We start from the raw sequence: 16,360 nt of genomic DNA, 5'->3' as shown, positions 1-16,360 counted from the left end.
ACTTTTCAGATGTCAAAGTAAGCAAAGTTATGAATCTTAGAAATTTACGGCAGCGAAGGAGGCCATTCAGCCCATCATGTCTGTGTTGGCCGAAAAAGAGCTATCCAGCCTAATCCCACTTTCCAGCTCTTGGTCCGTAGCCTTGAAGGTTACGGCACTTTTAGTGCATATACAAGCACTTTTTAAGTGTGATGAGGGTTTCTGCCTCTACTCTGCTTTCAGGCAGTGAGTTCCAGACCCCCACCTCCCACTGGGTGAAAAGAATTCTCCTCAACTCCTTCTACCAATTACTTTAAATCTATGCCCCATGGTTATTGACCTCTCTGCTAAGGGAAATAGGTCTTTCATATCCACTCTATCTAGGCCCCTCATAATTTTATACATCTCAATTAAATCTCCCCTCAAGAAAACAACCCCAGCCTATCCAATCTCTCCCCATACCTAAAATTCTCCAGTCCTGGCAATGGCCTCATAAATCTCCTCTGTACCCTCTCTAGTGCAATCACATCTTTCCTGTAATGTGAAGACCAGAACTGTACACAGTACTCTAGCTGTGGCCTAACTAGTGTTTTATACAGTTCTAACATAACCTTCTTACTCTTATATTCGATGCCTTGGCTAATAAAGGAAAGTATCTACCTGTCCTGCTACCTTCAGGGATCTGTGGACATGCACTCCAAGGTCCCTCTGCTCCTCTACATGTCTCAGTATCCTCCCATTTATTGTGTATTCCCTTTCCTTGTTTACCCTCCCCAAATGCATTACTTCACACCTCTCCAGATTGAATTCCATTTGCCACTTTTCTGCCCACTTGACCAGTCCGTTGATATCTTCCTGCAGTCTACAGCTTTCTTCCTCACTGTCCACCACAAGGCCAGTTTTTGTATCATCTGCAAACTTATTAATCATGCCCCTTACATTTAGGTCTAAATCATGGATATATACCACAAAAAGCTTGGAGCTCCCAGGAGATGAGGGTGAATCACTGCCTTTCTTACAGAAGCTTTGGTCTCTTTACAGAGGGACTGTGCAGCAGCTCCAGATCCACTACCGAGAGTTCGCAGTTTCACTTGTATCATCCAAGACAGGCGCCATCCATAGTCAAGGGAAACTTCTGCCACAGCGAGGGAGGGAAAGCTGGGCATAGGGTCACCTCAGATCCATTACTCAACTCTCAGTGCCTCAATTATCGGAGGGGGAGGTCGCCTATTTTTTCAGGGCATGTTGTGGGGGGATATAGAAGGTAAAAGAGGGAGCAACCAAAAAACAAAAGGAAAATAAAGTGACCTTGTTTTTTGGTCGAATGTTATTTATCTCCGATTGATTTTGTCCCATTTAGATGTGAGGCTGAGGCACCCCATAGACAGGTAAGAACTCCCTGTGGCTTGGTTACAACACATCTGAGACACAAACATCTTACTCTCATCTTATTACTTTTTATGGCGCATCGTCCCTTTTGATTTTTACATTTCACTTTCAAATTTAAATTGGCCTTATGGAGAAAGGCATGTTATATTTTAATCTGCATCACGCTCTTGCAGCCACAAATGTACTTTCTTAGTGTTGAGTTTATTGAGCATGTGTAATGAGGGGGGAAATGGACATATCACAGATTGGGAGCCCCTTAAGTACAGCAAGGGTTTATACTTAGAAAGACTTATACAGGAACATAGGAACAGGAGTGGCCATTCAGCCCTTCGAGCCTGTTCTGCCATTCATTTAGATCATGGCTGATCTGTATCTTAACACACTTAAAGGTGCCGTAACCTTTAATACCCTTGCCTAACAAAAATCTATCAATCTCAGCTTTGAAATTCATAATTGACTTAGCCTCAACAGCTTGAAAGCAAGGGATAACTAGCAGCTGAGATTAAAGCAAACAGCCCCAATTTGTACATCTTGCAAGCTGTTGAAAGTCCAGGGCACAGGGTGACACAAATGCTTAAAAGTGTTTAGTTTACTTAGAGGAATCTGTTACATATTTGAAGGCCATCCCTCAATGATGTGCGAGCAGATGATACTGTCAGCATTAGGAAGACGCAGCATTAAGGTAGGCAATTGCCAGCAAGCTTTATTTGTGCTACTTGGATTAGCACAGTGTGTAGGAGGTGTTCCCATGAACACCCACATAAATTATCCCTTCAAAAACCAGGTGCTCCTGTTGCTTTCAAAAGGAGCCAATTTTCTGTTGTTGCCAAAAGTGTTGCAAACATCTTAATGTCTAATATTTCACAATGGAATTAAAGAAATTGGCTGACCCTTAAAGTGACCTTTCACAGCATGATCACACCACATCTTTAAGCATCGCAGTCACGCTGAAGGCAGCATGTAAACAAAGTGGTGGCACATTGAAACTGATCCCCAGACTCCACCGTCTCAGCCCAGAGATTTAATTTTTGTCTGAGAAAAAAATAACCTTTGTTGAAATGCTTCTTTAAATTTAATGTCAAACCAAGTGTTTGCATCGTGTAAGAAGATAAGCAAAATGAATTTTGACTGCTCAAAAATGTAACCTAAGCAAAATAAGTAAAAAAGAAAAAAAGAATGACTTACATTTATATAGCGCCTTCCATGACCTTAGGACATCCCAAAGTGCTTTACAACCAATGAAGTGTAGTCACTGTTGTAATGTAGGAAACACAGCAAGGTCCCACAAACAGCAATGTGATAATGACCAGATAATCTGTTTTAGTGATGTTGGTTGAGGGATAAATATTGGCCAGGACACCGGGGAGAACTCCCCTGCTCTTCTTCGAAATAGTGCCCAGGGGATCATTTATGTCCAGCTGAGAGGGCAGATGGGACTTCGGTTTAACGGCTCATCCGAGGGCATCTCCAACAATGCAGCACTCCCTTGGTACTGCACTGGAGCGTCAGCCTAGATTTTGTGCTCAAGTCTCTGGAGGACATAAGGGTGTATTTTTCTATGTATGTGTAAAATCAAAGAAACATTATTTTACTAAATGGTTACTGGTTTGTAGTGAAAGTTTGGTTGGAGAGTTTTCTTTAATTTATCACACAGAGGGACATATACCCAGTGAAAGATTGTAGTGGAAATTGTACTGTACCCAGTTATTTCTGTTGGTGTGTAATTTTTAGTCAGTGTTGATGTGGAACGCAGCAAGTTTAAACTTAATTTGGTTTGGTAAATAAATGTAAACAAGTTGGACCGAAAAAGATTGTGTCTGATGTAGGTTTGAAAACTAAGGTTGTGCTGGATGTTACAACAAAGACACTTGCCCTTTAATAAAAGATCCCCTCTTTGACAGGAAAAGGCTAAATGTTGTGCCCAAGTTTAAAAATAAACCAAAACAAGTTTACAATCTTTAACCTATCTACAAAACTAAGAAAGTTTATGATCCTATCAAGAACAGGTTGAAATATTGTGCATCTAAGAAATTACATAATTCCGCTTTGGCAGATGCATTGCAGAAAGTGTGCTGTTTTAAAACTTCAAGGGCCGTCGATACTTGAAGAATTAACGCACGCAACCTCTTTAACTATCATTAGCACAAGTGCTAGTTATGGTAAATAATCGGTTGTCACTCAGACCTGCTCAGGAAACAATATTTTCACAGCCTCTAGGATTCTGTGTCTTTTGGGTGGCAAATTGTAAGAAGAGGCTGGATGAGTTTTAATTATTCAAAGTTATAACTTGAGTAAAATAAGTAGGAAGCACATGATGGAAAAACTTGCATTTATATATATTTTTTTCGTTCATGGGATGTGGACGTCACTGGCAAGGCCAACGTTTATTGCCCACCCCTAATTGCCCTTGAGAAGGTGGTGGTGAGCTGCCTTCTTGAACCACTGCAGTCCGTGTGGTGAAAGTTCTCCCACAGTGCTGTTAGGAAGGGAGTTCCAGAATTTTGTCCCAGTGACGATGAAGGAACAGCGATATATTTCCAAGTCAGGATGATGTGTGACTTGGAGGGGAACGTGCAGGTGGTAGTGTTCCCATGCACCTGCTGCCCATGTCTTTCTAGGTGGTAGAGGTTGTGGGTTTGGGAGGTGCTTTAGAAGAAGCCTTGGTGAGTTGCTGCATTGCATCTTGTGGATGGTACACACTGCAGCCACAGTGCGCTGGTGGTGGAGAGAGTGAATGTTTAAAGTGGTGGATGGGGTGCCAATCAAACAGGCTGCTTTGTCCTAGATGGTGTTGAGCTTCTTGAGCGTTGTTGGAGCTGCACTCATCCAGGCAAGTGGAGAATATTCCATCACACTCCTGACTTGTGCCTTGTAGATGGTGGAAAGGCTTTGGGGAGTCATGAGGTGAGTCACTCGCCACAGAATACGCAGCCTTTGGCCTGCTCTTGTAGCCACAGTATTTATGTGGCTGGTCCAGTTAAGTTTCCCGTCAATGGTGACCCCCAGGATGTTGATGGTGGGGGATTCGGCGATGGCAATGCAGTTGAATGTCAACGGGAGGTGGTTAAACTCTCTCTTGTTGGAGATGGTCATTGCCTGGCACTTGTCTGGCGCAAATATTACTTGCCACTTATCTGCCCAAGCCTGGATGTTGTCCAGGTCTTGCTGCATGCGGACACGGACTGCTTCATTATCTGAGGGATTGCGAATGAACTAAACACTGCAATCATCAGCAAACATCCCCACTTCTGACCTTATGATGGAGGGAAGATCATTGATGAGGCAGCTGAAGATGGTTGGGCGTAGGACACTGGCTTGAGGAACTCCTGCAGTGATGTCCTGGGGCTGAGATGATTGGCCTCCAACAACCACTACCACCTTCCTTTGTGCTAGGTATGACTCCAGCCATTGGAGAGTTTTCTCCCTGATTCCCATTGACTTCAATTTTACTAGGGCTCCTTGGTGCCACTCGGTCAAATGCTGCCTTGATGTCAGGAGCGGTCACTCTCACCTCAACTCTGGAATTCAGCTCTTTTGTCCATGTTTGGACCAAGGCTGTAATGAGGTCTGGAGCCAAGTGGTCCTGGTGGAACCCAAACGGAGCATTGGTGAGCAGGTTTTTGGTGAGTAAGTGTCGTTTGATAGCACTGTCGACGACACCTTCCATCACTTTGCTGATGATTGAGAGTAGACTGATGGGGTGGTAATTGACCGGATTGGATTTGTCCTGCTTTTTGTGGACAGGACATACGTGGGCAATTTTCCATTTTGTCGGGTAGATGCTAGTGTTCTAGCTGTACTGGAACAGCTTGGCTAGCGGTGCAACTAATTCTGGAGCACAAGTCTTCAGCACTACAGCAGGGATGTTGTCGAGGACCATAGCCTTTGTTGTATCCAGTGCACTCAGCCGTTTCTTGATATCACGTGGAGTAAATCGAATTGGCTGAAGACTGGCTTCTGTGATGGTGGGGATCTCAGGAGGAGGCCGATATGGATCATCCACTTGGCATTTCTGGTTGAAGATGGTTGCAAACACTTCAGCCTTGTTGTTTAATTATCCACCACCATTCATGATTGGATGTGACAGGGCTGCAGAGCTTTGATCTGATCTGTTGGTTGTGAGATCGCTTAGTTCTGTCTAAAGCATGCTGCTTCTGCTGTTTAGCATGCATGTAGCTCTAACTTGTAGCTTCACCAGGTTGGCACCTCATTTTTAGGTATGCCTGGTGCTGCTCCTGGCATGCTCGTCTACACTCCTCATTGAACCAGGGTTGATCCCCTAGCTTGATGTTAATGGTAGAGTGAAGGATATGTCGGGTCATGAGGTTACAGGTTATGGTGGAATACAATTCTGCTGCTGCTGATGGCCCACAGCGCCTCATGGATGCCCAGTTTTGAGCTGCTAGATCTGTTCCGAATCTATCCCATTTAGCACAGCGGTAGTGCCACACAACACGTTGGCCGGTGTCCTCAGTGTGAAGGCAGGACTTCGTCTCCACAAGAACAGTGCGGTGGTCCTACTAATACTGTCACGGACAGATGCATCTGTGACAGGTAGATTTATATAGCAGCTTTCATGATCTCAGGATGCCCCGAAGCGCTTTACAGCCAACAAAGTACTTTTTGAAGTGTGGTCACTATTGTAATATAGGGAAATGCAGCAGCCATTTTGTGCACAACAAGCACAAAACAGCAATCAAAAAAATGACCACCTCATCTGTTTTAGTGGTGTTGGTTGAAGGATAAATATTGGCCCGGACACCAGGGAGAACTCCCCTGATCTTCTTCAAAATAGTGCCATGGGCTCTTTCACGTCCACCTGAGAGAGCAGACAGGGGCTCGGTCTAATGTCTCAGCACTCTCTCAGTACTGCGCTGGAGTGTCAGCCTAGATTGTGAGCTCAATTCTCTGAAGTGGGAGCTTGAATCCACAACCTACTGCCTCAGGATGAGAGTGCTACCACTGAGCCACGGTTGACATAGGGATTTATAGGGGAGGGGTACAAAACATGTAGAAATTAGCGGGATCTGTTTCGGGCTGTCACACTGCCCTAAAATTGGTCACTGTTAGTAATGAATTCATATTTTTGATTCCTGCCCTGTATGACTCTTTAATTCACGAGAAAGCATCTCAACTCTTTAAACTCTCATTAACAAATCTCAGCAAGAAATCTTACTTTTTTTCTGGGATGAGAAATAGCTATTCCCATTTTCCAGAGATATTTTACAACATCTGTTTTTCTGTACTTTTTTTGAAATATGCAAATTTAAAAACGTTCAGATGGTGTGTTTAGAGGTTTCCTTACTCGACAATAAAAGAACTTTCTAGAAGAAGACATCGGGGCAACAGAAATAAAAAGCTAATAACCAGTTTGCGATTAAGGCGCCAGCTGAATGGTAATTTTTAATGAGCAGTGATGATGAATGCATGATTCAGATGCATCTCATAATTTTGCCGCGGGTGCTTATCATTTACTGTATCTTGCTGCAAGTAAAAACAACTTTCTTGAATGTGCCGTCAGTTTGGGCAATGCAGAATATGTGGGTAGGGACGGCATTTGAGGTATCTCAGGGCGAGCTCTTGGAAAATGTGTTTTGAAAAAAGGAACTTCCCATAATTTATGACAGATTGAAACCATACGACGTTAGCAGATGATTCTTACACAGCATTCTGTTTAGATACGACTGCCAGTCAGAATGCATTGTTTTTGCATCCAGTGGAAATCTTTTAACGTTGTGAAGTTTAAATGTTCACACACAATTTGTATGTGGGCATGAGAACCTTCATTTAACCTTTCACTGACTCACTTGGTGCTAAAGTTTTTCTAACACGGCGCTAATTAGTGCATGTTGCGCATCTTACGCTGATGTAAAGTGGCCACAGCAACACAGAATGAGCAATGTAACAGCATTAGAACAATGTCAATTCTGCATTCTGCGTTGGACATCGGACCTCCTGGAGACGTGACCTCACTTCAGCTTTGCGACACTTGCTGTATAATTAATACATTTACATTTCTAATAGTATGCATTTCACTGGCGATCAGATGCCTGCTCGCAGAGCCCTGTGCACGAATAGATCTCTTTTTTCTCTCTCAGATCCACGAGTGATGTAACTGGGGGCAGTATAACTCATTGCTGTTTGCCTGCAACACCCAAGAGCAGGTACTCTGTGTTGACTTGGTACCTGCAATATCACCGCGGTATAAAAAGCCTCATTGGTTGTGAGCTGTAACGTCATTTCACTATAGCCTGTGATTCCTTTAAGTACTGATTGTGTGTTTTTTTGGCACTTTATCAAACACATGTGGAACTTCTGTCTCTTATCATCCGATTATCTGTAAATATTGAATGCTGCATAATATAAAGTAAAATAAAAGTGTGCAGAATGCATATCACATTTATGGGAAAAGACTGATGAAAAATGAAAATAAGGCAACACCTGGAAGAATGGAGTCTGATTAGGAAGAGAGCCAGCATGAGTTCAAAAAGGGCAGATTGTGTCTGACCAATTTACTGGATTCTTTTGAGGATGCTACAGATCTGGTGGATAAGGGTGCAGTAGTCGATGTTATCTACCTGGATTTCAGAAACACTGGCACACAAATAACAAGGTGCGTGCTTATGGGCTAGGAGGCAAAGCTATAGGCTGGATTGATATGTGGCGGAAAGGTAGACAACAAAGAGGAATGTGGATTAGATGTTAAATGGTGCTCGGGAGGTACCAGAGTGGAAACCGGGTGCAAGTGGAATTCCAAGGGGTCAGTGTTCGGGCAGCTGTTGTTTCCAATTTTTATAAAAGACTTAAAGGATGAAATATATCCAAGGTATTTGAGTTTGCCGATGACATCAAACTGGAAGTGACGCTAACCATAGGAATATTATTCTGATATTTAAAAAGGGCAGTAGAACAAAACCAGGGAACTATAGGTCAGTTAGCTTAACATCAATGGGATGAAAGATAATGGAATCTTTACTCAAAGTTGTAATAAAAAAAATCTAGAAACCAAAAATATAATAAAGAATAGTCAGCACGGATTTGAAAAGGGAAGGTCATGCTTGACCAACCTTACTGAATTCTTTGAAGAAGTAACAGAAAGAGTAGATAAAGGTAATGTAGTAGATGTAATATACTTGGATTTTCAATAGGCCTTCGATAAGGTACCGCATAATAGACTCATGACAAAGGTCAGAGCACGTGGAGTCAGAGGGTAAGTAACAGAATGGATTGCAAGCTGGCCAAACAGCAGAAAACAAAGAGTGGAGGTTAACAGTATTTACTCAGACTAGCAGAAGGCGGGAAATGGTGTTCCACAGGGATTGGTGCTGGGACCACTGTAGTTCACCACTTACATAAATGATTTGGATTTGGGAATCGGAAGTACAATTTCAAAATTTGCGGACAACACCAAATTAGGAGGTATAGTTAATACTGAGGAAGGGAGTTGGAGTACAAGAGTAAGGAAGTCTTACTACAATGTACAGGGCTTTGGTGAGACCTCACCTGGAGTACTGTGTACAGTTTTGGTCTTATCTAAGGAACGATATGCTTGCCTTAGAGGCGGTGCAACAAAGGTTCACGAGATTGATTCCTGGGATGAGAGGGTTGTCCTATGAGGAGAGGTTGAGTAGAATGGGCCTATACTCTCTGGAGTTTAGAATAACAAGAGGTAGTCTCATTGAAACATACAAGATTCTGAGGGGGCTTGACAGGGTTGATGCTGAGAGGTTATTTCCCCGGCTAGAACTAGGGGTCATAGTCTCAGGATAAGGGGTCGGCCGTTTAAGACTGAGATGAGGAGGAATTTCTTCACTCAGAGGGTTGTGAATCTTTGGAATTCTCTACCCCAGAGGGCAATGGATGCTGAGTCATTGAATATGTTCAAAGCTGAGATAGATTTTTGGACTCTAGGGGAATCAAAGGATATGGGGATCGTGTGGGAAAGTGGAGTTGAGGTCGAAGTTCAGCCATGATCTTATTGAATGGCGAAGCAGGCTCGAGGGGCCTAATGGCCTACTCCTGCTCCTTTTTCTTATGTTCTTATTTACTACGACAAACTACAAGAAGACGTTAATAAGCTTGCAGAATGGGCATGTAAATGGCACAAGAATTTCTATATTGATAAGTATGAGGTGATGCATTTGGTAGGAGGAACAAGGAGGCCACACACTCCTTGGAAAATAAGAATCTAAACGGGGTAGAGGAACAAAGGGATTTAGGGGTACAGATTCAAAAATCATTAAAAGGAACAACGCAGGTTAAGGCCATAAAAATGCAAACAAAGCACTGGGGTTCATTTCTAGAGGAGTGGAATTGAAAAGACTATGTACAGTTCTGGTCTCCATATTACAAAAAGGATATAGAGGCACTGGAGAAGATTCAAAAAAGATTTACAAGGATGATACCAGAGCTGCGAAGTTATAGCTATCAGGAAAGACTGAACAGTCTGGGGCGCTCTTCTCTGGAAAAGAGGAGGCCAAATAGAAGTCTTTAAAATTATGAAGAGATTTGATTGGGTAGACAGGGAGACGATGTTTCCGCTTGTGGGGGAGTTCAAAACTAGAGATCATAAACATAAGATAGTCACTAATAAACTTCTTTACCTGAAGTGGTTAGAATGTGAAACTTGCTACCACATGGAGTAGTTAAATAGCATAGATGCATTTAAGGGGAAGCTAGATAAGTACATGAGGGAGAAAGGAATAGAATGATATGCTGATATGGTTAGATAAAGTAGAGTGGGAGGAGGCTCATGTGGAGCATAAACACTGGCACGAACCAGTTGGGCCGAATGGCCTGTTTCTGTGCTTCTATGTAATTCTATGTATGTAACCAATGTGCAATAATCCAAAGGGATCTGGACACCAGGTCAATGGGCAGATGGTGTTGAACATGGAAAAGTGTAAAGTTGTCATATTAAGTAGAAGAAGCGAGAATGTGGTTTGCATATTAAATGGCAATATGCTTGAGGTAACAGAGTGGGAATGAAATCTGGGGCGTTTCAGTGTATAGATCAGTAAAACCATCAGTTCAACATTTGCAGGCAAGCAAATAAACCGTTGGGATATAACCTAAGCATGGCACTTATAATATAAGGAGGTGATGTTGACCTTGGTGAGGCTGAATCTGAAGTACTGTGTTCAGTTTTGGTTTCCATATTACAGAAGAGATGTAGAATTATTGAGTGAGCCCAGAGAAGGGGTAAGAAGTTGATTCCTGAAAATCGCACTCCATGCGTCTCACTTTGTATAAAAGCATCATCAAACTCACAACCGAACAATCCGAACAAAAAAGTACGGTATGTGAAAAGGCAAATGAAATCAGTGATTTCCTGACGAGGTCAGTTACATGTTATTTGCAAGGAATCTTACAACACCAGGTTATAGTCCAACAATTTTATTTTAAAATCACAAGCTTTCGGAGATTATCTCCTTCGTCAGGTTTGCCGTCATTAGGGAAGTTTACAAACTTTTACCAGGGCTGGAAATTTATAAGCACCTGGCCATTAGCAAACTATCATCAGCAACAACAATTAAACTCTAATTGACCTCTGATTACTGATTATTTACGGCCATAATGAGATTTTGTAAGCTTAAACACAGATACACCATAGCACAACAATACATTGTACATTACATGATATTCTTTTCCTGTCATAAAACACTGCAACATTTGAATTACCACGAGCAATGCCAAAGGAGATCTGCTAGTTTATATAAAGGTTTTGAGACATACCTGGTCACACTTCACGTGTCACACTTGCAAATTTTTCTGTCACACTTTAAAAAAAAGTACACAAAAATGGAAAAAAACACCAATGGTTCCCAATCTACACAGGAACTTCCACAGCAACAGAAAAAAACCTTATAATTAAGGTTATAATTCAGGACTCAGGATTTGCGAAAGAGCAATTGATTTCAGGATGTAACAGAATAGATCATGTGGCCTTAATAGACAGGTTAGGTTCCACACAGTTCATTAGCAGCAGAATAATACATTGTGCATTACATGGTATAATGGCCATGTCTTTCTAAAACTATGTATCATCTATGAGCAATGCCATGGGAGATCTGTTGCTATTAATAATCAGTTGATATTTAGCATTTTTGTTGGTTGATAATCCTCCTTCAGTGCCCAAATGGTTATAACTTCTACACAACAGCATTTCATTCATATAAAATTCATTTCTGCAACAACATGCCCAAGGCGAATTTTACCAGTTACACAACGTGCAATTCCAAACCACAACCCAGGCTTGATCTGTCCAGACAATATGTAACTCAAAGACTAAATATAGATTTCCAGTTGGGAAAAGGGACAGAATTGCGATGCAAATTTCATTGATCAAAGTTTTATTTCCATCCAACGGCGCCCGGCAGTGTAACCAGAAATATAGACGTTTCATTGCCCTCAAATATTTATAAACACACTCGGCGCTATAGCTGTACACTGTCACTCCCTCCCCCCGTGAAAAGGAATTAAAAAGTGGGGGGGGGACTTTCTGTTTTGTTGCATGTGGGCTATCACCATTCAGTCCATTGAGACTTACAGCATGTTCCACACGATCCTGTTTGAGAGTATGAACAAAGAAAGACAAAGAGCTGGATTTGATTTATTTACAGCGTGCTCTCCAAAGTAATAAGAGTTAAAATAAAAGCAGGTGAGCAAAGAATGCATTTGTTGAAGGGGAATCTGCATCAACAGGTTGGGCTAATGAGTACTCTGTGATGGGAGGTGTGGCCTGGTGCATTGCAGGAGTAGGTTAATCCCACACAGTGCTGTGACTAATGGATTTCAGTGGTACTGTTTTACATATTAAGCCTCTCATGTTGGAACAGTTTCAGATTTAATATAGTATCCTGTCATTTCACCACTATGATATACATAACATAGTGTTGATTGTTCCTTTGTAAATAGAGAAACCATATAAAACACACACTCAAAACGTGTTGTATGTGACAGCCATGGCTCGGTGACTAGCACTCTCCCCATTGAATTGGAATTTTGCTGGTTCATGCTCCACTCCAGAGACTTGAGCACAAATTTTAGGCTGACATTCCCAGTGCAGTACCGAGGGAGTGCTGCACTGTCAGAGATGCTGTCTTTCGGATGAGACGTTAAACCAAGGCCCCGTCTGCCCTCTCAGCTGGATGTAAAAGATCCCCACGGCACTATTTCGAAGAAGAGCAGGGGAGTTCTCCCCGGTGTCCTGGCCAATATTTATCCTTCAACCAACATCACTAAAACTGATTACCTGGTCAATATCACATTGCTGTTTGTGGGATCTTGCTGTGCGCAAATCGGCTGCCGTGTTTCCTACATTACAACAATGACTACATTTCAAAAGTACTTCATTGCTGTAAAGCACTTTGGGATGTCCCGAGGTTGTGAAAGGCACTATATAAATGCAAGTTCTTCCTTTCTTTTTCTTGGCATGGCTCTCAAAGGCAGTGTACCAGGACATATCCAATATAAAAATTTACTTCAGGCTCCTCCGATGGTTCAGGGAATTTATTTAGCGAGTAGCTGAGCTGTAAAGTCCCAGGTTCAATGCCTGGTCCGTGTTGAGCTGAGCTGATTTCAGTCAGTGTGATGGTACATTTGGCTTCAGTGCCTCTGGGTTTGGGAGGAGATGTCTGCCGGACATTGGTTGATGTCACGATCGGGTTTGGCTGTGGTGCCCCTCACAGTTGAATAGCCTGCCAGCACTCATTGTCAAGGCTCGCCCATGAAGAATGGCCCATGGGCAAGGTGCTGAGAGGCTGCCTATTGGGAATATACTTCAGCAAGAGTCAAAGTCTTCAGAGGAGTATCTACTTACTTTGGAACTTATTGCTTGTTCATTTGGTGAAGGCACCATCAGGTGTGAAACTGGCCACACAACTCTTTAAATAGAAACACAGAGAGTTTGGGGAGGGGGTGCATTGTGTCATTGCAATGGCTGCCAACCAGGACTCACGCTGAAAAGGGAACATGGTTGGAGGCAAAAGCTTAGCCACGAGATCTTCGGCAGATGGGAACTGTGGAAAAAGAGGAGAACAGTGAAGTGAGATAGAGAGCAGAGCCCAGTGTAATACACTGCAGAGATTGAGTTCCACATACACACAGGTACACAGGGATACAAGGAGACAGATACCATACATACAGACAAGGAGACAGACATAGAGTTATACAGAGAAACATATGGATAGAGAGTTACAAATATACACACAAAGATAAACAAAGACCAACAGAAATGCTGGGAGTTTTATGTAAATACACGAGATTCAGAATTTTTATCTTGCTTAGATAATTATAAATACTTCATACAATATTTACCATGGCAATTGTACAGAATTTAATGTTTTAAATACTTATATGAGGTTGAGAAGTGTACATATTTTACAGGTTAAAAAAGGTATTCAGAAATCATCCAGACACACAAGGGAAAGACTTATTGTTTACTGTTCATAATTTAAAAAATATTTTTTTTTCTCCTTCTGTTATGTTAAACCTGGGTCAGCGCCAGTCTCTGGTCCAAGAGGATTAAGGTGTCAGCATGTTCCTAAGTCTCTCTCTGCGGCAATTAGTAACTGACCACGAGAAGGTGCCCAGCAGCGGCTTGAGGTGACTTGCAGGGGTTAAATATCTACTGAATACTCTTGCCCATATTCTCAGTTGAGGCGAGGTACTCAGTTAGTGGGAACGTAAGCATCATCAGCGAGCGTCTCTTAACATCGTTTTATAAAGAAAGGAAAGGGGGGAGGGTGGGGGGAGAGTTTGCCGGTGAGGGTGCGATTTCATTTTACGCAGGAATGATGATAGTGGTATGTTTGAGGCTTCCTCCTGAATCCTCGCTCTCCTACTGTTAATGTTTGTTTACGGGCGATGACTAAAAAGGATCTGGCCCCCAGAGAACAAACACAGTGCTGACAGCTGCTAAGTTTCCATTTGACACGCCTGACAGATATCTGCACTGCAATCCTGCTATCACAGCATATCAAGTACAGTGCTTAAAATAAAGTGAAAATGTTATACCTCTCATATTAAATCCCCTGTCCATTTAAACACTTATAGCCGCATATCTGCAAACTTTATTCTGTCACATAGAATTACATGGAATTTACAGCACAGAAACAGGCCATTCGGCCCAATTGGTCTATGCCAGTTTTTATGCTCCCACCCACCTTCATCTCACCCTATCACCATATCCTTCTATTCCTTTCTCCCTCATGTACATATCTAGCTTCCCCTTAAAGGCATCTATGCTATTCACCTCAACCACACCTAGTGGTACCGAGTTCCATATTCTAACCACTCTCTGAGTAAAGAAGTTTCTCCTAAAATCTTTATTGGATTTATTAGTGACTATCTTATATTTATGACCCCTAATTTTGGACTCTCCACAAGTGGAAACATCTTGAATTCGCAGCGCAGACTCCTTAAAGTTGCAGGCTCCCTTTAGTCTTTCTGCAGGATATCTTAAAAATGCATTTCTGCATCGAACTTTGAAGCAGCAAGCTTTTAAATTTACTTCAAGAATTTGAACAGTAATGAAGAAAATAATAGCACTAAAGAGTGACAAATCCCCAGGACCAGATGGTTTCCATCCCAGGGTTTTAAAGGAAGTAGGTGAGCAGATTGCAGATGCCCTAACTATAATCTTTCAAAGTTCTCTAGATTCAGGAACTGTCCCTCTAGATTGGAAAATTGCACATATCACTCCGCTTTTTAAGAAAGGAGAGAGAGGGAAACCGGGGAATTATAGACCAGTTAGCCTAACATCTGTTGTGGGGAAATTGCTGTAGTCTATAATTAAGGATAGGGTGACTGAACACCTCGAGAATTTTCAGTTAATCAGGGAGAGCCAGCATGGATTTGTGAAAGGTAGGTCGTGCCTGACAAACCTGATTGAATTTTTTGAAGAGGTGACTAAAGTAGTGGACAGGGGAATGTCAATGGATGTTATTTATATGGACTTCCAGAAGGCATTTGATAAGGTCCCACATAAGAGACTGTTAGCTAAGATAGAAGCCCATGGAATCGAGGGAAAAGTACGGACTTGGTTAGGAAGTTGGCTGAGGGAAAGGCGACAGAGAGTAGGGATAATGGGTAGGTGACACATTGGCAGGATGTGACTAGTGGAGTCCCGCAGGGATCTGTCTTGGGGCCTCAATTATTCACAATATTTATTAATGACTTAGATGAAGGCATAGAAAGTCTCATATCTAAGTTTGCCGATGACACAAAGATTGGTGGCATTGTAAGCAGTGTAGATGAAAACATAAAATTACAAAGCGATATTGATAGATTAGGTGAATGGGCAAAACTGTGGCAAATGGAATTCAATGTAGACAAATGTGAGGTCATCCACTTTGGATCAAAAAAGGATAGAACAGGGTACTTTCTAAATGGTAAAAAGTTAAAAACAGTGGATGTCCAAAGGGACTTAGGGGTTCAGGTGCATAGATCATTGAAGTGTCATGAACAGGTGCAGAAAATAATCAAGAAGGCTAATGGAATGCTGGCCTTTATATCTAGAGGACTAGAGTACAAGGGGGCAGAAATTATGCTGCAGCTATACAAAACCCTGGTTAGACCGCACCTGGAGTACTGTGAACAGTTCTGGGCACCGCACATTCGGAAGGACATATTGGCCTTGGAGGGAGTGCAGCGTAGGTTTACTAGAATGACACCTGGACTTCAAGGGTTAAGTTACGAGGAGAGATTACACAAATTGGGATTGTATTCTCTGGAGTTTAGAAGGTTAAGGGGTGATCTGATCGAAGTTTATAAGATATTAAGGGGAACGGATAGGGTGGATAGAGAGAAACTATTTCCGCTGGTTGGGGATTTTAGGAGTAGGGGGCACAGTCTAAAAATTAGAGCCAGACCTTTCAGGAGTGAGATTAGAAAATATTTCTACACACAAAGGGTGGTAGAAGTTTGGAACTCTCTTCCGCAAACGGCAATTGATACTAGCTCAATTGCTAAATTTAAATGTGAGATAGAT

The sequence above is a fragment of the Heptranchias perlo genome, chromosome 25 (genome assembly GCF_035084215.1).
Source record: "Heptranchias perlo isolate sHepPer1 chromosome 25, sHepPer1.hap1, whole genome shotgun sequence".
NCBI lineage: Eukaryota > Metazoa > Chordata > Chondrichthyes > Hexanchiformes > Hexanchidae > Heptranchias > Heptranchias perlo.
The sequence above is the reverse complement of the archived record's forward strand: the minus strand, read 5'-3'. Positions refer to the sequence as shown.